General features: G+C 48.4%; 1 protein-coding gene across 4 annotated transcripts in view; it reads left to right on the top strand.

Annotated features, from left to right (window-relative positions):
- Positions 1-24263, top strand: part of SNX29 (sorting nexin 29) — a 445003-nt gene that overhangs the window by 310305 nt on the left and 110435 nt on the right. The window lies entirely within an intron of this gene.

Below are 24263 nucleotides of genomic sequence, written 5' to 3'. Positions count from 1 at the left end.
TTGTAGCTGCTTCCGGTTCTGTGGCTTCTGGTATCACAACAATGTTCAGAGTTTTGTTTTTATTCCCCTGAGCTCTGTGAAAAGCCTTGCGTTTTGTTGCCATTTTTCTTGGTGGGGGATTGACCCATTGAAGAAGTCATCTCAGATATGAAGATATTTCCTCTAAAGTCTGAGACGGTGAAAAAAAATGACATTGAACTTAAAAATAAAACTCTGGCTTCAATTTTGTGGCCTTCAGTAAACCTCAGCTTTCCTGTCTGTGAAATGCAAATAGTAACACTACTTACCTTGGAACGCTCTTACCCGCATTAGGATTACATGGCACAGTGGACATGTAGTTTCTCTCTGGTCTTCAGACATGATTGCGCGTTTGGGGTCCGGGGCAGGTCTGGGATGGACATGCGGCACAGAGGTGGGATCGTGAGCAGGGCACACAGGTCTCACCTAAAACCTCAGGGACCGATGATTTCTCAAGGACGCTCTCACCCGGGAGTCATTTGCTCCCCATTTAGCTGGGCAGCACTAGCACTCACAGTGTCAGAGAAGCTGGGTGTCCACATTGCTCTCAGCTCTGACTTAAAAAAGGGGATTAGATAGGACATATTTCTGAATATCTCCTCTTTCTTTCTCTTTGTATCCCAAACCCCAATAAACACACTCCTTTCAAGTTCTGCCTGCAAGTGGTGGTCATCAGAAAGCCGGGTGTTGCCCTGAGGATGAAGAGGGAAGCGATGGCTTTTATTCCGAGTGAAATGAAAATGTGCCATCCCCAGAGAGGTGTCCTTGACCTTTCATTTGGATTCTTCCCCCCAGCTCCCCCCAGGAAGCACCGTGGCAGGTTTCAGCTTCTGAAAGTCAGTTATGAAATGAGAGGGACACAGCAGATATGCCGTTGCCTGGGAGATTGTTGCCACAGCGGTCACAGTGGCGGTCCAGCCTCCCTCTCCCCAGGCACAGTTGTGAGAGCTTCCCAGGGTCCAGCCAGTGCAGGGGAGAGGGGAGCGGCCCAGAGTTCATCCCGCCGCCGCCTGGCAGCTCCCAGCGCCCAGGCAGCTGCAGCCCTCACCGTGGCCCTGAAACCTCTCTTGCTGTTGGAATGGGGGAAGCAGCACCTCTTGATTGCAATTGTTTTCTCCTTTTAGCTGATGATGCTTCTCCTTGGTACCTCTAGAGCAAAAGCTGAGCCAAGTATGACTCCGGACCTTCTCCTACAGCGGTGGTTCTCAACCTTCTGGCCCTTTAAATACAGTTCCTCATGTTGTGACCCACCAACCATAAAATTATTTTCGTTGCTACTTCATAACTGTAATGTTGCTACTGTTATGAATCGTAATCTAAATATCTGATATGCAGGATGGTCTTAGGCGACCCCTGTGAAAGGGTCGTTCGACCCCCAAAGGGGTCGCCACCCACAGGTTGAGAACCGCTGTCCCACAGTGATAATAGTAACATGTCTAAGAAGCAGCAGCTGCTGCCTCTCACTGGTCTGTGTGAGTTACATACAATAAATAGCTCACTCAGTCCTCACACAACCTTATCCCCATTTTATGGATGGGAGAACAGAGGCACAGAGAAGCATCTCATCCTATAACATGTTTTCAGTCCAAATAGCATTTTCTGACAAGATATCAGTTTGCAGATTCTGTGAATGAGGGAGAATGGAGTCTAGCTCTTTAAGAATCCAAGAAAGAGATGGGGCAGTTGCTTCATTCTGAAGGGCCAGGCCCAGCCTGGCCAGGATCCTGCATCCCTGAGACGGTGGGCCAGTGGCACACCTGCGGCCGAGCCAGGCACTTTCTGTAGGACGCCCCGGGTCCCCTGCAGACACATTGCCACCGAAGCCCTGCCAATCCCAGCGCCGCCCTGGAAGGGCTCAGGGACATGCCCCGAGAGCGTCTTGTTTGAGCGATGGCAGGAGACTGCCCAGGATCTGCCTGGGCACTTGGGAACTGCACCAGTAAGTGCCGGAGGAATATGATCTGTAGAAGCAGGTCTGAGCCAGACTTGGCAAGAAGTGATGTCCCTTTGCAGGACCGCAGGCCAGGTATTAACAGAGGTCTGTGCCTCTGAATACAGGCCCCATGCTCCTCGCCTGTGATCCGGGGTGGGCCGAGGTATGTTCTGGCCCTAAAAGTAGTAAATGGCAGCACTTGACCAATTTTCAGAACAAGTAAAACTGACACCCAGAACTTTCTAATTCAAGTTTTTCGTCCACAAATATTTCCTGCACTTCTAGCCCCTGCTAGTGCTTGGCTGCTGGCAGACACTAGCCAGAGATAAAATGATTAAGCAGCAACAAATAAACTGTCAGGAACAAGACTCAATCTATTAACTGGTCTTGCTTATTTCGTTCTCACTTCCTCTCTCTGTGCAAACACAGATGTGCTTCTAGGTTTGATTCTCCATCACTTCCAGCTGATATGGTTACATCCGTGTTAATCAACTAGTTCCTGGTTTCTATCTTTGTAATTGTTTGATGTTATTCCCCGACTGCCCTGACTTCCAAACAGGTCTGAGGGCCACTGAGTTCGTGTCCTACTGCAGTGTTTACAAAGGCTGCTAGACCTTAAAGCAACCTGCCTGTTTTTTTCTTAAGCAAACATCACAGCCACTAAGTTGGTCTGAGCCCTTCGGTCTTCCCCTTTGAGAAGAGCCATTCACTGTGAGTACAGCAGGAATGGACCTCGGTGTGGGGTTAATATCAGCCTTGGAATTTAGCCCCTGGAACCACTGGCTGCTGTACAGTGTCCCTTTGCACAGCACAAGTAATTAGGTCTCCTTTGTGAAGAGGTTGCTTTGTTTCAGCAAAGCCTTTTCCTTCTAGAACAGCGGTTATCAACCTGTGGGTCGCCAACCTGTGGGTCGTGACCCCTTTGGGGTTCGAACCACCCTTTCACAGGGGTCGCCTAAGACCATCAGAAAACACATATATAATTACATATTGTTTTTGTGATTAATCACTATGCTTTAATTATGTTCAATTTATAACAATGAAAATACATCCTGCATATCAGATATTTACATTACGATTCACAACAGTAGCAACATTACAGTTATGAAGTAGCAACGAAAATAATTTTATGGTTGGGGGTCTCCACAACATGAGGAACTGTATTAAAGGGTCACGGCATTAGGAAGGTTGAGAACCACTGTTCTAGAAAGAGTCCCCTTTGCTGGAGAGCCCAGGCTTGGCTGGAGGAGAGGCGGTGCCCCAGGAAGACCTACTGCGTGTGGGAGGTCTCCCTCCCCCAGTGGGAAATCCTGGAGCCTGAGCCACTCTCTCCCAGGTGCGTTCTGGCGCAGGGCGTTCACACGTGTGATGCAGGGAATGTCCATTGCTTTCCTGTCAATCACAGACCACAGGGTCCAGGTGGGTTGAGGGTGGTTTGGAACTTTGGTGATGTTTTTTGCTCTCTGCACTTTGGGTTTCTCGGCTCTTCCTTTTCATCTTCTCTCCTAAGGTGGCTTACCCTCAGGCCCTCACGTTTTCGTTTACCTGCAGCTCTGTCTTTATGCTTTCTTGGTGTGTAGCTGCAGAGAGGGAGGAATTCATTCAGTAGAGAAGGAGGAAGGGGCTGAGCCCGGTGCAGAACGGGGCTTGCTGCAGTGAGCAGGCCTGTGAGGAGCGCTGCCCTAGAAGGTCCCTGCCAGATTTGGGGGGGACAGGGACCACTTCTGAAGCCGAAGTGATTCTTTCGTACTCGCGTCTGGTCCTTCCCGCCATACCTGTTGTGTGCAAGGCAGGTGGGACGGCAGCTATGGGTGGATTTGGGGGTTTTGTTCCAGCCAGTCTTGGCTTAGGGCTGAAAAATAAGCAAAACACAGGAACCTTTGCCTCTGTTCTTGCTTCCTCCTTCCTCCAGGACGTTCCACCCACACAGTCAGGCACCTCAGCACTTCTGAGGACGACAGCCGCTCTTGTGGTGTGTGAGGCTTCCGGGAAAGCCTCTTAGAGGCAAAAGGCCAAAACCTACCTAAGAGAAGTCCGTTTTCCTCCCCTTGGATGTATAAGTCACTATTATTTTCTGTTACTCTTTTTCCTGATTTTCCAAACGGGGAACTTTCTTTTTCTATCACAGTATAATGCCTTTATCCTCGCAGAGTCGAGAGCCCTGGCTGCAGGCCTGCCCACCTCTGGGTACCTTGGCCAAACCACTTCCCCCGTGGGCCTGTCTCCTCCAGTCTGATAAGATGGTCTCTGAGGCGCCCAGGCCCAAGATCCCTGCTCCAGGCCTGCTGCCCCGCCCTCAGCCCCTCCTGTGATGGGGAACTTGAGGGAGGAAGGGACAGTAGCGCCTCTGAGGCAGAAGGAGGGGTTGGTGCTACTCTGCAGTGCAGTAGAGAGAGCCTCATCCCCCCTTCCCTCTGAGTTATGGCCGGGCAGCAGGCATTAAGGGGCACCAATGCTGGCCGGGCCTCGGGCCTGGCACCACGACTCCACCTTCTTAGTGAGCTGTGGTTGTGAGAGCTGCCTCCTGGCAGTTGCCTTCCTCACATACTGTTTTTAAGGGTGGAGTCCAGTGAGGCAGGAGGTGGGTGATGACATGGGAAGGTGAGAGGGGTGTTTGGGAGTCACTCAGAGCAGTGCATGAAGCTCCACTCAGAGCCCTCGTCAGTGTAGTCGCCGTGTCCCATCCTCTCCCCCACCGCTAGGGCAGCAGAGGCCTGAGGAGGACTAGCTTGGTGGAGGTAGTCACCTGTGCCTTCCCCTAGTAAGTCTCTTGTCCAGGTCCCCGTCGGGGGCAGCTGGCCCTTTCCTGTCACCTTGTCTGCCGGGAGATTTCTGGGGAAAGTACAAGTCCCAACAAAGACATCTTCCTGCCTGACTGTTGTTTTTCAAAAGCCTGAAGTTTTTGTTTTTTAAAGAGAGACTTCTTTGCGTTTTTGTTGGCCTGAGGAGACAGGTGGGGGTGGGGGAAGGGGACTGAAGCGCCAGGTGGCAGGGCACCAGGACGGCAGACCTCCGGGAGTCTGGCCCCAGGCTGGGCAGAGCTCTAGCCTGCCTTGGGTGGTGTGGGCAGAGAACCAGGCAGGACCCGCAGACTGGCAGCAAGTATGCCAGCGTCTGCAGGTGGGAGGCCCGCTCTGGGTCGTCTAGGCCCCATGCACTGGCCTGTAGGCTGGGGGGCGGGGGCGGGACCCCGTGATGGCCGAGAGGCCTTCCCCACCAACTGGGCAGGACCGTCCTGGAGTCTTGATTGGAATGCCATCAGCAGTTACTTCTGGAAGCCTTGGCTGTCACACCTGCCTCGAGCACCGCGTGACATGTTTCAATGAGCCTTGTAATTACAGGAAGTCAGGCGGCCACTTCTACCCCCTCACCTGCATAAAATATAAAAATTAAAAAAAATCAAGATGAATTAGTTCAGCTGTGAAGGTCTCCTCGCAGAAGGGTTGCTGTCTGGTCTCGGGATGCTGCACAGTTGGAGGCCCAGTGTCTGCATCCATCAGACCTTCCCTTTGCCAGTGACAGGCCTACCTGTCATCATCTGCTGCAGGAAGGGTGCAGTGCTCAGCCTCCCCGGACATCGTCTTGCTCCGTCAGAGGATGAAATAGGCTGCGGCCGGGGACCTGGTCAGGGCTGACAGGTAGATGGATTCTTCTCCCCATCCAGTGCCCACGGAGAAAAGACGGCACATTCTGTAAAGTACCACGTGGGCCCTCATGCTGCCCAGCCCAGGCCAGAAACGCCCAGTTTTTCTTTGTTTAAAACCCCTGAGTGGTTGGATTGTTACATGGGGTAGTGAAAGTGATGGCCATTAACCTCACATCTCCCCTGGGGAGGAGCTCTGGCCAGCGCAAGGACAGGACAGGAAACTCCAGGGAAGCTTGTCTGGGAGCCTTGGTGAGGGAGTGAGTATCTCTGCGTTTCTAAACGTTTCCCCCCAGTCCATGTAGCACGAGGCCAGGAGAGGAAAGCCCAGGAGCTTGGAGTCCCAGCCCAGTCATTTATTCATTCATCGAACACTTGCTGAGCCCTCCTGCGTGTGGTGGGTGCTCAGATCAGCGGGAGCACGGGCCCTCCCTCCCGGGAGAGTGCCAGCCCAGTAGCCGCCTTGAGTGCTGGAGCCTCTGTTCCCCATTAGACAGCCCTGGGCACTGCTTGCTGCACCGCATCTCATTTAAGGCGGCTGCCTCTCCCCAGCTGGTCTGCAGTGAGAGTGCTCTGGGTTCAAGTGTTGAGCCAGACCGTGCCCCGCAGCACACCTCTCACATTCAGAGTCCAGAGGGCCCCTTACTTGCTTCCTTCTCGCTGTCTGAGGGCCAGCAGGTGGCGCCCTCCCTCTGGGCCCTTGGGCAGGAAGAGGGACTGGGAGAGCATAGTGGGGGCAGGGGTCTTTTCATTTTCTTCTTTGCTCTAGGATTCTTCTTTTCTCATTCTCCCCCTCCTTTCTAGCCTTTTCCTCTCTCTCATTCTGCTTTCCTCTTTTCTCCTTTCCCCCTTCCCCTCCCTCTTACCTCCACTTCCCCTCCCCTCTCTCCCTCTCTCCCTCTCTCCCTCTCTCTGTTTTGTGTCTCCTTTCTCTCCCTCTCTCCCCCTCTCACTTCTTGCCCTCCCACCCTTCTCCTTCCTCCCCTTTCCCTCTCTCTTCTGCCCATTCTCCATCCTCAGAGAGGAGACAGGAACCCTCAGTATCTGCCCATTGGTCTCCTGCCTGGAAGCAGACGTTCTGTGGGCCGTAGGGGGTGACTTGTTTTCTGCCTTCACTCATCAGATGGCTCTTGGACTCGTCTTTCTCTTGTTGGACTGCAGGCTTTCTTTGAGCTTTTGGGAAGTGGAGGTGGAGGGATTAGGTGGCGGGGGGAGGGGTGGGGTGCAGCTTTTTCTCCTGGAGCCTGAATCGGCATGCTGATTGGCAGCCCAAGCTGCCTGCCCTTGGGGGTCGCTTGACAGCAGAGGACCCAGCGTGCTGGAAGGGGGTCCCTAGCACCTTTACCTGGTCACTCCTAATGATAGTTGCCTGCAGCATTTTAATGACCAGTTAATGTTCTCATGCAGACTTGAAACAAGTGATACTAATAATTGGTCAGTGATGTTTTTGTTCTTAAAATGGGAGGAACTTTATTGCTTTTCGTCAGATGCTCTAAAGCAGTGGTTCTCAACCTTGGCTGCACATTAGAATCACCTGGGAATCTTTTTAAAATCCTGATTTCTGGGCCTCATCCTCCGGAAATTCTGTTTCTTTGTTACTAATGTTGTGGCCCCAACCCATAACAAAGAAACAGAATTTCTGGAGGATGAGGCCCAGAAATCAGGATTTTAAAAAGATTCCCAGGTGATTCTAATGTGCAGCCAAGGTTGAGAACCACTGCTCTAAAGCAGGGTCGCCAACCTTTCAGATCTCACGGACCACCAGTTGGCAACCACTGCTCTAAAGCCATATGCCAGTGCCCCCCAAATTCACCCAATCAGCCAAGAAAACAGATCTTCACTCCTAACACGAATCGGATGTAGAATATTTTTATTGACGATCATTTTTTTAATCAAAAAATTATTTTCCAAGTAGAGTGTGGGTAGGGAGGGAAAGGGGGCCTGTTTTGTCTGGTTGTGGTTTTGGAGTTTCCAGGCATGGCTTGGTCATCTGCACTGGATTCTGGGGTTTTCTCTGTGTGTCTGGGGGTTTCTCCGCACGCCGATAACGATTTTGGTTCTGAAACTTTGGGGTCTCCTGCTCAGTCAGTTCAGATGTCCCTTCTCCGAGACACTTGCCTTCCATCACCAGGAGCAGCCCTTGTAAACTGCCCAGACTTGTCCCATGTCTCTTACAGGACCCAGCGCAGGGGGTGGGGTGGATGGGGATGAGGAAGGGGATGCTGCTTGACATCCTCTGCTGCACAGACAGCCCAGCAGCGTCCTGGCCTCGCGTACCAGCGGTCCCGCAGTCAGGAAGCCCTGCTCAGTCGTGAGCAATGAGGAGATGTTTCCTCCCAGTGCTCCGCTTACTGTCCTGGTGCTGTTCCCCGCGGGCAGGTTTGCCCGGGGAGCTGTGTCTTGGTCCAAGGGCTGGTGTAGCGGGTGAATCTGCACAGTCCTGGACACATGGACAAGCAGGGCCCTCTGGACGCAGCATCTCTTTGGTAGGACCCAGCCTGCTCCTGTGATGTGATCCCCATTCACATCCAGTCCAGGGCTCCTCACACAGGGGCAGTGTGGGGACTAGCTGACCACCTGTTCTGACCGAGATACTAATTCTGAGCTAACACCTGCTTTATTGTTATGCATCTCTGCACCAGGCTTATGCATCGCTGCACCCTCTTGGCTGAAGGAGAAAGAAACCTGGGTCAAACTGGCATAAGAAAAAAGGACCCTCATTGGTTGCCTAATGGAAACTCAGTGGCATGAGGACCGTCCCCCAGCTTTGGAGAGAGCTGCTTGGCGCTCTGGAATGGCTCTGTTCACAGTCAGGCTGCAGGCAGGACGTTGCAGGCAGCTCCGGCGGATGTCCCCTCCGCTCAGCTGCCCAGTGGAAAAGGCCCCTGTTTCTCTCGGTGTGGACAGCAGCCCTGGGGTGGATCCTCATGGCCTTTCTCTCACATGGGCCATGCCCTTGTCTACTAATCACTGTGTCTGGACGAGCACTGTGCTTGCAGGTCATATACCTACTCCCCAAGCAGAGGTCAGTGGGAGAGGAAAGTGAGGATGAGCTCACAGCAGAAGGGGCACTGGTGTCAGGTGGGCCCAAGCAGCATGTGTCCACTGAAGCCTCCAGGCACGTACAGCCCAGGCTTGGCTCCAGAGCCGCTTGGTGACAGTTATGTATCTCTGGGCCAGGGTTTCTCGGCTGCAGCACAGTTGGCATTTGGGGCTGGATAATTATTCGTGGTGGGGATCACATTTGCATTGTAGGATGTTGAGCAGCATCCCTGGCTTCTACCCAGTCACTTGCACACACTCTCCTTCGTGGTGACACCCAGGGTGTCGCAAACATTGTCCAGTGTCCCCTCAGCGCACAGTCGCTCCAGGTTGAGAACTGCTGTTTTTCATGGGAACCCTGAATGCTGGTGCGGTTTTATTTTGTTCTGTTGGACATAAATGGGATCATAGAATACATGCCATCCTCCTCAGTACATTGACCTCGCCTCCGTACTTTCTTGAGTTTCTACAGAGGGGTAATTCCTGGTATGAGAGAAGCATTATTTATGTAGCTATTCTGATGATGGACACTTAGATTGTTTTATTTCTGACCACTGCAAACCGAGAGCTGTCAGAGTTGTCCTTGTAGAGACCTGTTTGCACACATTGCGGGCATTTCTCTAGGATAACTGGAAAGGGGCTTGCTGAGGGGAGGAGTATCTACGTGTCTTATTCTAATAGGCCCAATTCAGATTGCTCTCCCAAATTGCCGACATTGGGTATTATCAATCTTTTAAATGTTATCAATTTGAAAGAGGAAAAAAAAATGTCATTGGTGTTTGAATTTGCATTTTCCTGATTATTTGTGAGGTTGAGCAAACATCTGTACTTTAATCTGTCATTTGTATTTTTTATTTGGCAAATTGCCTGCTTGTGTCCTTGTCCCATTGTTCTATGTGTTGTTCATTATTTTCTCGTCAATTACTGTTCTTTCTCGTCAATTACTCTGTTTCAGTCTCCTGCTTGTCATTAATTTTACTTATAATTGAATGTTATTTTGTTTCCTGGTCTCCAAAGCTTGGGGAGCAAGGAGTTTTGTGACTGACCTGCTGAAGTACTGTCTTATTTCATTTCATTATTGCAGTAGACCTGAGCTTTTGTAGACATTCTTTCCATTTTAGAGGTGGAGAAAGAAATGCTCAGAATGGTCAGTAAATAACTTGTCCAAGGTCACGCAGCTCAAAGGCATCAGAGCCAGAGTCACTGCTGGTCTCCCCACCCCGAGTGTAGGGTTTTTAGCTGGTCTCCCAGGGCCTCCAGAGGACAGAATGGAGATCGGCAGGTGGAAGTTAGAAAGCATGTTTTGGCTTGTCTGTCTGTCTCTTATATCCAGTCATCCTGCAGTGGGCTAGGTGGGATGTCGTGGCAAGGATAGCCACATTCCCGGTTATTGACTACTTGATTTAAGGAAAATTGAGCGTGGAGCCCTGTTCAAGGCAGGTGGTCTTACCAAGTACTGATCTTGACCCCCAGCCACATATGACCTGAGCTGTGGTCTGGAGCTCTGAGCTGGTGCTTCCGAGAGGAGGTTCCTCGTCTGAACAGGGAGGTGCTGCTCACCCGATGCTCACCCTCAGGCTGTGGGAGGCAGCAGGTAGAAACAGTTTGCAAGCAATTAGGCAGCTGTTCAAATGTCAGCTATTATGATTTATGTTTATGTGATGAATGTTTTCCCAAGGCCTGTGGCACAGGAATAATACTTATTTCATTTCTGTGTATAAAAACAACGACCCTGTGCATGGGTAGGTAAATGCCTCTCCTCGCTGGGTGAGCTCCATTACGATCTTCAGAACCTGGATGGTGCTGGCCCGAGAGGGCTCTCGTCTGAACAGGGGGTGTACACCGCTAGTGCTTTTGTGGGGTTTTTGTCCCCTGTTCTGGCTTTGAGGACTCATAATAAGGTAGAATGGGTGGGACTGTTGCTTTAAGCTTTGGGTACTTTTTACCACCCCTTCCAGATACAGCATTTTGAGTCCAGCCTTTAAAGGTTCTCTCCTTGTGCTGCCGGCAGACTCCTCCGAGACTGTGAATTCCAGCTCTGTGCCAGACTTCCCAGCGAGCGGACTCTGTCAGACTGCTCTGGCTGTCTGAGCTGAGGAAGCTGTTCCGGCTGGCGGTGTGCAGAGGCTGCTTTGCAGGGGCCAGTAGAGAGGAGAATGTGCAAGATGTGTGGTTGCTCTCAGGTCTAGGAAGTCTAGGGAAGCTGGTGTTCTGACTGCTACACAGGACGGTGGAGCTGGGCAGGAGGCACCGTGCCTCTGGGCTTGCACTGCTGCTGGTCGGCTGTGGCCCAGACAACAGGAGGCAGGCTGGAGGCAGAGAGCCAGGGGAGACTTGGAGGAAATCAGGGTTTGAACAACTCAGTTACCAGATGATGAAGAAAGGGAAACAAGCTGCATTTTGCAGCATGTGATTTAGAAGAAGCTACAGGCTGGGCTATGGAAGTAACTGAGTCATGTTACCCAGTCTGCCCCTCCCCTGCTCGTTTTCACATGAATCTATTTATGAAAAAAGGACGCGGGAAACATGCATAAGGCCACTGATATTTATTGAGCCTTTCATATACATAATTTTGATTCCTTGCTACCACCCTGTGAGGGGAAGTATTTTTATCTCAATTTACAGATGGGTAAACTGAGATCAGAGAGGTGTGGTAACCTGTCCAACGTAACACAGCTAGTGAGTAGCAAGGCTAAGCTACAAACCTAGGTTTAGATGGCCTTCTAGTTCTATAATCTTTAAGAGAACAATGTGCCTTGTTTGTACCCGAGTTTCCCTAAGAAGGAAAGGAGAGAGAATGTGAAATAAATATAAGGATGTTGGATGGTTGGTTAGGAAGAGGATGGTGATGGTTGGTGATATAATGATGGTGATGATGATGATGGCTCTCGTTGATGGTTGATGGTGATGCTTAAGAATGAGAATGGTGGCTGATGATGATGGTGATAGTAGATGATGATGGTTGATGATGACAAGGATGATGGATGGAGATAGTAGATGGTTTTATCCCCTTAACCTCTCAATGCTCTGATGGAAAAGTTCTAGTTACAGTTGTAGGAATAAGAGGAGGCTCATGTTTTCCTTGACTACCCCATCTGTTTTAAGGAAAAACAGATTTTAAAATATCTAGGATTCCTTTCACCACTGAGAGAAAATTTTCTGCACATTACAGTGGGTTTTCAGGTATTCGTGGTTAAGGGCTTAGCAGGCCCTGGGAACTGAAAGGCCAGTTTAGACCCCAAACCTCCTTTGGGACCTCAGTTTGTACTCTCTCCCTGACCTGATTTTGGCTTGGACTTGTTAAAGCACAAAGTGGGTTGCTTTGAATATCTACCCCCTTGTCTTTTAGGAGTAGCACCCATCACTTTGAATTTCTAGATCTTTTTATGAAAAATAAAGGAACTGTGGCTGGCTTGGCTTCTGTTAGTCTGGTTTTTAAATACCTTGGGCTTTAGAGCCTTAAGAATCATGATGCAAGACCCACCTCTATTACTTACCAACTGTGTGACCTTAGGCAAGGTGAGACTTTTCTGTCTCATTTTCCTCATTTGTAAAATGTTAGCTGCTAACTACCTCATGTCTAGGGTTGACGTGAGAATCAAGTGAGATATACAGGAAAAACGTCAAGCCCAGTAACTGGCACATAGTAGATGCTTAATACACACGTGTCTCCTCTGTGTTCCCATCTTGCTGTCAAATGGCAGCACTGCTCTTTCTGTGCTTGCTTGTTTATCATCTCTCACACTCGCTCCATGAGAGCCATGTTGTTTTTCTGCTGTGTCCTGGTACCTAGGCCAGTGCCTATTGACAAATATTAAATGACAGGATAGGCAAATATTAGGGAAATAAGTCTTTTCCCTAGGAGCCAGTGGACCTGGGCAAAAGTTGAAGCTGGTGGGGTGGGCAGGGCCTTGTGTCTGGGCTATTCATCATTTCCCCATAGAGCGTGAGCTCCACAAAGTGAAGCTGTCAGGTACTCTTCTGAACTGGTTGGTCAGAGGTAAGCAGGACCACAGGTAGCTCGGCTTTGCATGTGTCTGGGTTAAAGCCTCACAGGTGTGTGTTTCAGATGCCAGAAGCCAATTTCTGTTTCCACATGGCAATGTGGGGACTTCCTCTTGTCAACCTCCATCGAAGGTAAAGGGAAGAGTCCTTCAGGAGTTGAGTATGGGGTCTGTCTAGGGCAGTGATGGCGAACCTATGACACGCGTGTCAGAGGTGACACATGAACTCATCTTTTTGGTTGATTTTTCTTTATTAAATGTGTGTGTGTGTGTGTGTGTGTGTGTGTATACACATGTGTGTGCGTGCGCATGCGAGAGAGCCCACCCTCCTCTTGCTGATGTGTTGTGTGTGTTTTTGCAGTGCCTATTTTACAAAGAAAATTGAAGAGATAATTAAATTGTGAATGGTTTTATCTCTTAGATGTACTGATAATATAAAGACAATAATGTTCTGTCTTAGGGCATCTCCTAGAGCAACTAGAATCTTGGAAGTGGCCTATTTTGAGAGCCAGAAACTTCTGGTACCTGCAAATTATTACTAATAACAGCTAAATATCTTTATTGGCAATAAGAGACAGGAATTGTATAAGAACCTAAGGGCATAATTTAATGTGAATATGCAGAGAGAAGAGTTTACAGCAAACAGGAATTGGGAAATTCTTTAACCTGATTGTTGAAACAGACCTTGTATTTTATTTTTTTTAAAAATATTTGTATTGATTTCAGAGAGGAAGGGAGAGGGAAATATAGAAACATCAATGATGAGAGTGAATCATTGAGCGACTGCCTCCTGCACACTCCCCACTGGAGCGGACCAGGTGACAGGGATTGCGCCTCCCTGGTCAGGCTTTCTTCCTTGGTGCCCTGCATATTGTGAACATCTGGCTGCTTAAAGCCATGTGTTTGGGGCGACTGCTCTCCTCCCCTCCTGCACCACTGACACAAATAGCCATCTGTGTCTCAGCCACAGAACCCGGTATGTTTCTACAGTGCCAGTCTGGACCCTTCTGTGCGGGAGCCAGTGGGCACCCAGAGCCACCGCCCTAGCACATCCTGCCCAGACCTCCAGGGCGAGTGTGAGCACTGGTGAGAGACCTTTCTAAACAGTTGTATGTAGTTTTTCTAGTTATCTAAAAAGTGCTTTAACCCTTTAGTACATCAGTCTGCTGAGGCTACGTTATGCCTTTGTGACCATCTCCTAATCTATGCCCCTTCCAACACTGTTTATTACGTGTCTATTCCCCACTTGTGCTGCACGTCCCCAGGGGTTGGCTTTGGTTATGCTCCATGTGGTCTCTATGCCAGGATCCAAGAGAAAGACGCTGCCCAGTACTGGGGCCTCCTGCTCTCGTGGCAGAGGGAGAAGAGGAGACTGCAGAGCATGCTTGGTTCTGAGGGCTTCTGCTCAGAAGGGACACTCGTCGTGGGCCAGGAGGCCTTGTCCACTCCTGAGAAGGGGCCCTGCTGATAGGGCGGGCACCTGGAATATCGGGTGGAGTAGGAATCCATGTACCTCAGAGTGAGACTCATTGTAGAAAAGTCAGGGAAGATAGGACAGTATTATGGAGCCATGAAAAATGTTGATGTAGATCTTCTATGTCAGCTTGGAAGGTTATTTCTCTATATGATAAAATAAGGAAAAACAGGTATTAACTAGGATAAGTAGATAGTTAAAGCAGGAATCCCCAGCATTTAAAATGTGTATGATATCTACAGAGCCCAGGCAGGAGACGAATCCTGTCAGCTACTTCTCAGCACCAGCTCGTTGTCACTGAGCAGGAATTTGGGCTCTGGGTCCCTGGATACTTCAGGCTTTTAAAAAATGGAACTCTGCATTTAAATATTAAAACCTCTTGTTCTTAAATGTTGGCAAATAATTAAAATTTTTTATCTGCGTGGACTGCCATTTTTGCAGCTTCTGATATGAACTAAAAATGATTTTCTCCGGGTGTTGAGATTTTGTATGTATATGTGTTTTTTCCCCCCTTTTATATTGATCTATTTTCTAACTTTACCAAAAAACTGGGCATTTCTTTGTGACAAATAATGATGGAGAAAACAAAGAGGAAAATCATTAATAAAAGGAAAAATATGTTTTAGCTACAGGAATCACTCTTGACTTTGTAACTCACTATTCAGTTGGCGGTTAATTTAAAAAAAAGTGACTTAAAGCATCAGCTGTACTTGGAACTGCTTCATGTTAATAAAACTGCCAAGGCCCCATGCCTGTGATTAGGTGGTCAGGGAAGGCTGAACCCCAGGAGGTCGCTGGGAAGAAGGCTCCGAGTCCTCCTTGTTGGTTTTCTGACCTCAGCTTAAGGGATCTCTGGGCTGGCTTCGCTTGCTACAAAGCCCGATGACGTGTCCTACTAGCCATGACGCCAAGCCTGGGAGACACAGAGAGAAGCCAGCTATTTCAGTGGGAGAAAGGAGAATGCTCTGAGGGCAAGTTCCCTGAAGAGCTGCTAAGCAAATCCAGTGAAACTTGGACTACCATTGAGCAGTTATTTAAGGTGCAAGAATGGATTAAAAAACTGTGGTACATTTACACCATGGAATATTATGTAGCTGTAAAAAAGAAGGATCAATTACCCTTTGAGACAGCCTGGAGGGACCTGGAGAGTATTATGCTAAGTGAAATAAGCCAGTCAGAGAAAGACATATCACACGATCTCACTTATGACACAATAAACTGATGAATAAAAATAGAACTAGAGACGTGGAAACATGGAGCAGCTTGACAAATCTCAGAGGGAATGGCAGGGGGCAGGGAGTAAATAAAGAACTTATATGCATATATGCATTGCTCTTGAACACAGACAGTAGAGTGGTGAAGGCCTGGGGTAGGGCAGGAACCTGATGGTGGGGGGCAAGGGAGAAAAGGGGGGAATATCTGTAATACTCTCAGTAATAAAAGATAAAAAATAAATGTACACTATAAAAAGTAATACTTGAGTAAAATATCCAAAGGAAAAATAAAAATTGCAACTGCTTGCAGTTGCTCTGTTTACCAAATTGCCTTTAAGGATGCAGGAGATGGCTTAGAGCGGGAAAGAAGAGTTGTTGGATGTGAAAGAGAATGTGAGCTTTAGATTCAGTGCAGGCTATTGAATATTCAGGGTTTTTTTCACCCCCCCCCCCCAACTGTAATTCCCTGCTTCATCACCCATCATGCAAATGGGATTCTTATGCATTTTCTAATGTGACTCTTTCCCTAAACAAGTAATCAAAACAAGGTTTTGAGCTGTATTTGAGCTGCAAATAAGTTTAGTATAAAATGCAATTATTCGCCTCAAAAAATCAACGGAGACAATTTGGACATTTGAAAGGCTTGAATTACCCTTAATCAGAACTCAGAATGGCGTCCATTCCAAGGATTAAAATAAGCTAGGACTCAGCCCTACTTGATAATAGCCAGTTTCTTTTTTAAAAAAAGAGAGAGACAACTTGAAAAACGCTAAAAGTAGTACATGTTGATTATAAAAATTTTGGAAAATAAAGGAAGTTAGAAAGAAGTAAAACAATGAGTCATCATCCCACTCCATAGATATAATCACAGTGAATAGCTTTATCCAGTCTTTTCTCTCTGCATTTAAATCTTTTCTCATCTGGTTTTTTCTCTAGATGGAATCATCCCACATGTGAACTTTTGTGTCTTCCCTTTTAATTTGATATAATTTTTCCCATGCTACTCTACAGCTTACATCACAATCATCTTTCACAGCTATACACTATCCCCCCCATAGTGATGTGATATAATTTCTTTGGTTATTCTGTTAGAGCATAAAGAAAGGCACATTAACATTTTTCAGAGTTTATTTGAGCAACCATCGGTTCACCTTGGGTAGCACAAGCCAGAAGTGGTTACAGCGCACCACTGACTGGAGCCCAGCGCAAGGATTTTAGAGCAAAGATGCAGAAATTGAATTCAATCCCTGTAGCTTAAGTCTGTGGTCGGCAAACTGTGGCTCTTTGGCCCCTTGAGTGTGGCTCTTCCTAAGCCTTAGGAGTACCCTAATTAAGTTAATAACAATGCACTTACCTATATAGTTTAGGTTTAAAAAATTTGGCTCTCAAAAGAAATTTCAATCGTTGTACTGTTGATATTTGGCTCTGTTGACTAATGAGTTTGCCGACCACTGGCTTAAGTGATTGTATTATTTGGGAAAGCCTCGTTGGCTGTTTGTGATTGGTTCTTTTTTATTAAATTCATTGGTGTGGCATTGGTTAGTAACATTATGTAAATTTAAGGTGAATAACTTTTTAATATGACATCTGTATACTCTATTACAGTGGTTCCCAAACGTATTTGGCCTACCGCCCCCTTTCCAGAAAAAATAATACTCAGCCCCTGGAAATTAATTTTTTTTAAATTTTAATAGCAGTTACTCATCGCCCCCAAATGCACCTGTGGCCATCACCACCCCCCTGGATCGCTGCAGCGCCCACCGGGGGGCGGTAGCGCCCACTTTGGGAATCACTGCTCTATTATGTGCTCACCGCCGAAGTCTAGTCTCCTGTCACCATGTATTGGACCCACTTTACCCTCTTCCTTCTCCTCCCACCCTCTTCCCCTCCAGTAACCACTATTCTGTTGTCTCTATCTATGAGGCTGTTTTATTGCTTGTTTGTATGGTTGCTTTGTTTATTTGTTGCTTCATGCTTTATATCCACATGAGTGGAATCATATGGTTCTTGGTCTTTTTCACTTGCCTTGTTTCACTTAGCATGATACTCTCAAGATCCATCCATCACAGATGACAGTGTTTCATCATTTTTATGACCAAGTACTAGTGCATTGTTTATATGTACCATATCTTCTTTATCCAATCACCATCGAAGAACACTTAGGTTGTTTCCATGTCTTGATTATTGTGATTAATGCTGCAGTGAACATGGGGCTGTTATCAATAAGGCAAAAAATGTGTTGGAGAGGATGTGGAGAAAAGGAAACCTTTGTGCACTGCTGGTGGGAATGTAAATTGGTGTGGCCACTGTGGAAAACAGTATAGAGGTTCCTCAAAAGATTAAGAATAAGAGCTACCATCTGACCCAGCCATCTGTCTTCTGGATATCTACCTGAAAAATTTGCAAATACTTATTGGTAAAGATATATGGTTGTTCTTCCTAACCTTGAAGTATTTACAGGGCTTCACTCTGGCTTAACTTTCTGTTTGCTCCTGTAGGTGACCAAGGCATTAGAGCACCTCAGTCTAATGGCCTCCATATCTGATTAACTTAACATTTCTTCTTAATTGACAGTTAGGTTTCTTCCAATTTCTCAGTGTCCTAAACAATCACAGTGAACCACATTATTCTTCAGGCCTAGTCTGTATTTTAGATTCTTTTCCCAAATAGGTCTGTGGTTGGAGGAGGAGTGACTCTGTGATCTATAGAATGAGCATGGACTTCTGAATGGACCCAAGTTTCAACCTTACCATGACCCTGCCATTTTCTTGCTTTGTGACCACAGGCAACTTATTCAACTGCCTATGCCTCACTTTCTTCATCTGCACAGTGGGGGAAAGATCACCCAAACCTGCAAGGTCATTATGAAAATTAAATAAGGACTGTGAAGTGCCTGGCCTCTAGGGAGCATTAGATAACTTGACGTGCTGAGGGCTATAAGAATAGATGGCCTGATCTGTAGTGACCTTGAAATCAGACACACTGGCTCTGGAATGGGGTCATTCCTGAGTTTACATCTCAGCTGTGCCCTGAGAGAGCTGGAACACTGGACAAGTTACATAGCAGCCCCGAGCCTCAGTTTATTCACTTGTACGAAGCTTACAAAGGGGTTATGAAGATGAAATGACATCAATAAAATGAGATTATTTAGCACCTCCTATAGTACCCACACTATAGTGCATATTTAGTTCATGAGAATGATTATTATTATTATTATTATTATTATTTATGTCATCCTCATTTTTCTAATCAGTGCTGTAAGTGAACTCTACAAGAGCTGCGATGGGAGAATAAGGAGAGCAGAGGGTGTGCTCCCAAGCCCAGAGATGAGAACAAGCTAGGGATGGCTGGGAGAAGGGGTGGTCAGGGGAAAGGCCAGGACCCCCAATGCAAGTGCTAAGTCAGAGTAGACTCTGAGAACATCACCCTAACTGACTAACTGAACCATGGAGGTTTGGAGGAGGAGAGGAGGCGAGTATTTAATTCTTGCTGTCTCACTCGTGGGGGATGGAGCCTCCGTTTATTTTCCTGCATTGCCGTTATTGATCCTCAGTGTCTGAGTGATGCCCTCTAGCTCGGCGTGTAATGAAAAAACTCAGCTTTGACGGAACATGTTGGAAAGTGAAATACTCATTCCCCCTTAAAAAATTGAACTTTTAAAAGAAAGTTTCAGAAAATGGGTCCGTGAGTGATGTAAAGTGCCCCTGTTGTTTTCTCTCTGCGTTGAACAAAGTCAAGAAATAGTGAAGTAAACATTTTCTGCTTCCGAGTGGCAAGAATTCATCAGTGCTGCTCCTGTGCCTGTATCTTCCAAGCCATTACTTAAACACTCGGCTGGCACCATGAGATACAGGAACACTCACAACCTAAGGGTAGCTCACGTGCGCCTTTCTGGAAGTTTGTTCATTCGTTCATTCGTTCATTTTTCCAACCAACCAACCAAAGAGCCTACCAAAAATTACTTACTGAGCATCTTCTGTGCCAGAGTTTCTTCTTTGCCATGGGGATGAACTCATGAGCCAGAAGGATATGATCCCTGTTCCCATGGAGCATATAGTCTAGAGCAGAGGCTCAGTAATCAAAGAAGCAAACACTGAAGTTTCGCTTAGTGGTTAATGCTTGGAAGGAAATAAAATGGGTGATGTGGTGGAGGGGACTGGGGATACTCATGGAGAAGCTGCTTCAGATACTGAGTGAATTGGTCCTCCCATTCACAAATTCAACCGGCGGTTATTGTTACTTATAGCTCTTTGTTTTGTATATCTTTCTTTTCTAAGACTTGACCCTTGTCCTCAAGGGAGCTTTATGGCCTGGTAGACTAAACAGGTGCATTTTGGGTAAATGCTGTCATTATAATGTCCTGTAGTAAGTGAGGGGAGAACACCAGTATTCTAGAAGTCCAGGGTTAAGGCACTATGCTCAGGTGGGGTGGGGAGTGTTCAGTCAAGACACATCTTTGGCAGAGAGATGCTTGGCCTGGGGGAGGATGATCAGGCTGAGAGGGGTGGGCAGGACCTGTGTGGAGGGAATGGCCCCAAAGCAGGAGCCAGTAAGCAGCACTGTCAGGAGCAGTGTTACTGTCCTCAGAACTGCAGCTCACAAGTTCCAGGCCCGAGTCTGACCCCAGTTCACTGTGAGATCAAGTACAGGGCAGCCTTAGTCTGGATCCTGTGCTGGCCAATCACAAGACCTTGGCTAGTTTAAATGTTAAAAAAAAAAAAAAAAAAAAAGATGGGCTATTAGTTTATGCATCTGGGAAAATATGGTAGAAGCTCAGTAGTCTAATCCCTGAGTCCAGGAAGCTGGACTCACCTCCATGACTCAGTCTCTCTCCTCTTGCTTCTTCCTGGGTAGCAAGGCCAGAGGGCAGAGAACTTTCTCCAAGGTCCTGACTGTGTCTCTCTCTTAGGGGAGGCCTTTGGGGGGTTCCCTTGGATGATATGGCCAACCCATGGACATGGGGCATGGAACATGGGGTGGTAGGATTGGCTAGGCCTAGGGCCATGTCATGGGGCTGAGGGTGTGGGTCAAGGCAGTTTCTGTGGCAGTGCCTTCAGGATGACATGGAACCCAGCCTGAGGAAGGGCCCCCAAGGAGACAGAACCAGGCACACTCCGCTGAAAAGTGTGTTTGCCCCGTTCCTTTCCGACCACTGCAGAGGCCTGTTCCCACACGGTGATTACGTCTTGGTTAGCTACAGTCTGGGCATCTTTGGTCAGTTAGGAAAGGGGAGAAGAAAGGTATTAAGGGGAAATAATAGTCTACAGAATGAGCCTCCTTCCTCCGTATTTTTTTTAAATATATTTTTATTGATCTCAGAGAGGAAGGGAAAGGGAGAAGGAGATAGAAATATCAGTGATGAGAGAGAATCATTGATCGGCTGCCCCCTGCACGCCCCCCACTGAGGACTGAGCCCACAACCCAGGCATGTGCTCTGACCGGGAATTGAACCATGACCTCCTGGTTCATAGGTTGATGCTCAACCACTGAGCCACATCGGCCAGGCCTTCCTCTGTTCTAATGTCCACTAATTGGAATATGCCCTTTAGTAAGTCTTCTAATAGGAAAATAATGAGGATTGCAGAGGTCACAGGCCCCATTCCCTTTTCTGGTGTGTGTGTGTGTGTGTGTGTGTGTGTGTGTAAGTGTAATCATTTCTAAACCCCAGAACTATGGCAGAAACTGGGATTTAGCAACCCCATCCACTCTCTCTGGACTCTCTTATTCCAACCATATTATTTTCCTCCTGTTTCACTTGCCTGCCCCCTATTTTGAGGTCCTCATATTGGGCATCCTTTTTCATATCCCCCCAAACTCATTCCCTAAGTCAAAGGAGATGGGCCAGTTTACAAGGCACGATTTATTTCATGTCCTTTGAGATGCTGGGCTCTCTGTCAGACACCTAGTTTCAAGTCCCCTCCTGTGGATTCCTCCTGTGTGTGACCTTGGGCAGCTCATTTGACCTCTCCAAGCCTCAGTTTCCTTTTCCGTAAAATGGGGATGATGATACGGACAGCTTTGTATGAGAATGTAAAGTGTTATAAACCGAATGTCTGCAACATGGTGAGCTCTCAGTGTTTGTTTCTCTGTTTGCCCCCAATAGGAGTGGGTAAGCAAGGAGCCCCCAAATCAGGGCCCTGAGCACAGCCCTGTACCCCGAGAATAGTGGGGCAGGGTGTTGGGTGGTGGGAGGGTGGGTTGGAACAGAGGAGGAGGGGGCACTGTTGCCTTTATTTATTCATCTTCCTTTTGTGCCCGATCTCACGGCTAGAGCCACAAGCCCAGAAGTGCTCCCCACCCCAAAAGCCAGTCCCTCTGAGTTCTGGAGAACTTTGAACGGCCCCCCAAAGTGCTAGGGGCTTCCTTGGCCCTTCACCCTGTGACATGTGGCCTGTATCTGGCACCATGGGGCAGGGGAGCTGTTCTGCTCTGGCCCCTGAGAACACGAGTGTTAACTATGAGAAGGGCTGGGATAGGACGCCCCAGGCTTGGCATTTCTGCTGTGGCAGGGAGAGTCCTCCATGCTGCCCCTTGGTGGCTTCTGTTGGAGAGAAGGAAACCATCCCTGTGTGTTTTTGCTGTCAGTCCTCCTGAGTATTCAGAGTGGGTGAGGCGACCCCTTCCAGAGGAGGACGCTGGGACCAGGCAACATTCCCGGGGCCCTGGGCCAATGGGAGGAATCTGTCTGCACTGGGGCCTTGCAGGTATCCTCGGTTAAAGAGCACATGGCATCTCGAGAGAGATCTGTTCTAGTAACACCTGCTGGGACTCACCTGCTGGCAGCCATGTCTGTCACACGGGGTCTTTGTAGGAAAATGGTCCGCCTGACATCTGTTTATTAAAATTCTAAGGTGTTCTCTATCTAGCTTAGAGAAAGATCCCATTATTAAACTGAGGAGCGCAAGGTGGTCAAGTAATTGACCTGGTCAAGAAAATTAGGAAGACTTGCTGCAGGAGGACCAGCCAGAAACACCCCCTGTAAGAATGGGTCCTCCCATGAACACCTGTGGAACCGTTTAGGACACAGTTGAAGCACTGGTTTACGCACATATTACCCCCCTGATGAGCTCAGTTCCTCCAGGGGCTCCACTTAGCACTGGGTCCTCGGCTGTGGGTTTCCTTCCCTCGGCTCCCGGAGGCCCTGGCTGGGATGGTGGCAGGTGGGGCCACCTGATCCTGGAGCTCCGTGCAGGAGATGCCACTGCGCATTGAGGACACTCTGCTCAGTGCCCCTGAGCCAGTTTCTGGGTTTCAGACCCCCCTTGCTCACAGCAGCTGCTAGGGTCAGTGAGAAGAGGGTCCATGAGCTCAGTCAGGGGCCATGCATGACCCAGGAGTTTTATGCTGAGTCGCAGCCATCTCTCAGGGTTGGTTTTTCAGAGGGTTAAGGCTGTTTTCTGGGAAAGCCCCCGTGTGCTGCCCCACCCTGCTCCTGCCCCTCAGTGAGTGCACCGGCGCAGGTGAGGGTCACATCCCCTGCTTGGACCCAGGCTGTGCTCTGGAGGCAGCAGGTTAGGAGCTCTCAGACAATTTCTATTTGGAGAGAGGGAAGGAAGGAAGGCAGGAACACAGCAACATTTTTAGTACAAGGAGACGTGACAGCTTGGCGTAAGCGCGATGCGCGCCACCTCCATGTGGAAGGTGTGCTGCCGCCGGAGGAGTGGGGAGCGAGCACCTGCTGCCTTCCTCCCACCAGATGCCATTTCAGGACGATGCCAGTGTTGCTCAGACAGGCGTTTGTATCCCCGACTGCTCAGGTGCCGCCTGGCTCAGGATGCAGATGGCGGGGTGGGCCTCTCTGAGCTCCAGTTGTATCTGGCGCGTCTCAGGTGAGCCACAGGCCTGGAGTGACGTGGTCATCAACCCCAGGAGCCTTCTGCCTGGGTGACCTTGGCTGTGCCCTTTCACTGCTCTGGTCCTCCCTTCCCTTGTCTGTGAACTTGAGGGTTAGGCTGGGGCCACATCTCTGAATATGTGAAAGGAGTGCAGTTACTTTACCTCTCTGAGCCTCAGTTTCCCCCTTTGACACAGCAGCAGTGATGCACCTTCACCACCGCAAGGGGGCAAGAGCCCTGAGGTGGCTAGTGCACAGTAGGCGCTCCCAGACACCTGGTCCTGGCTTCCTGGTCTCTCCCCATGTCAGCAGGCAGGCTGCCAAGAGCACTGGGGACAGGCCGCTGGCTGGCTGGCTGGCACGGCCCGCTTGTGTGGGTGCAGTGGGCAGGGGCCAACATCCCCTCTGCCTCCTGGGGTCTCATGGCCCTGCAGCCTTGCCTCTCAGAGACTCATGGCCAAGATGGCTACGCCATCACCTTACTGAATTGTTTTGAGGCGAAATGAGCTGATGTCATTAGGGTCTACGTCGGAACACGGCAGAGAGCAGAGGCCAGCAGCTGTTATCGCCTCTTCCCGCTGACCATTTTGCTTCTCTCACTTTAAAAAAAATTGAGATGTAATTCACATATAATAAAATTTACCCTTTTAAAGCGTACAGTTCAGTTACTCTTTAGTGGATCCACAAGATTGTGCAAAACCTTCACCGCTACCTAATCCCAGAACATTTTCATCACCTAAAAAGAAACCGTGTGTCTATTAGTTGTCGATCTGCATTTGCCAGGAATCAAGTTTCTTTCTCTGCAGGTTCGCTAGAGGGTTGCCTTTTCGTGACCTTTCATGTAAGGGGAATCGTACAATCACACAATACGTGCCTTTTCTATCTGGCTTCTTTCACTTCACATGTGATTAAGGTTCATCAGGTTGCAGCAGGTGTCCGTGCTTCAATCCTTTTTATGGCTGAATAATATTCCATTGTGTGGGTGGACCGCATGTTGTTTATCCACTCATCCATTGATGGGCATTTGGTTTATTTCTACTTTTTGGCTGTTATGAATAATGCTGCCGTGAGTATTCATGTACAGGTTTTGTGTGGATATTT

The sequence above is a fragment of the Myotis yumanensis genome, unplaced genomic scaffold, assembly GCF_028538775.1.
Source record: "Myotis yumanensis isolate MYYU_CA2020_CCGP unplaced genomic scaffold, mMyoYum1.0.hap1 SCAF_4, whole genome shotgun sequence".
NCBI lineage: Eukaryota > Metazoa > Chordata > Mammalia > Chiroptera > Vespertilionidae > Myotis > Myotis yumanensis.
This window is presented reverse-complemented; position numbering and strand designations above follow the sequence as displayed.